Consider the following 777-nt stretch of genomic DNA (forward strand, 5'->3'; position numbering starts at 1 on the left):
ACATACTTCACCTTCACACGCTGCCTGGTTAAGCACATACTTCACACGCTTCCTGGTTAAGCACATACTTCACCTTCACACGCTGCCTGGTTAAGAACATACTTCACCTTCACACGCTGCCTCCTTAAGCAGGTGTGAATTCTCCGCCACAGCTCCATGTCTCTGGGCCCCGGAAGCCCCTGGTCTTAGTCTAGAACAGCCTTGCAGAGGAGGCTCGGCTGCTCCCTCTCTGGGGTGACTTGCATGTCTGTTTAGGGGTACGGCTGTCCCCCTTGTCTGGAGTTTTGCTTTCCACAGTTTTAATGGAAAACTGCAGCTAGAAAATACTGCATGGAACATTTCCTAAGTAACAATTCCGTACATTTCAAATTGTGCCGTTCTGCGGCGCCATGCCCTCTCCGGTCGGGGGAGAGCCAGGCCCCGGTGCGGGGCAGTCACACTGTGTAAGCGTCGGCGCCCTCTCTCCTCGCCGACACCAAACCCAGAACTTGGGCTTCCAAGGAGCACAGGCGGCCACAGAGGGGCCTGGGGCAACCCTCAGGGAGCAGAGTCCTGGGAGGAGGCGGGAGGGGGACCCACGGGTCCTGGCCAGCCATAGTCACCACCTCCTCGGTCTAGACCCCACCGACCGCGAGCCGCCTTTGCCCTGGCCTGGCCTTCGAGGGTCCCGGGGCGCAGTTAGAGGTTAACTGCAACATGCTGTTTGCCCGAGCTCAGGGACCCTTACAGAGCGCCCCAACTGCACCCCAGCGCCGGCGCCCTCCACTGTCCCTCCCT

Source organism: Chinchilla lanigera, unplaced genomic scaffold (assembly GCF_000276665.1).
Source record: "Chinchilla lanigera isolate Chin_1 unplaced genomic scaffold, ChiLan1.0 scaffold00001, whole genome shotgun sequence".
Lineage (NCBI taxonomy): Eukaryota > Metazoa > Chordata > Mammalia > Rodentia > Chinchillidae > Chinchilla > Chinchilla lanigera.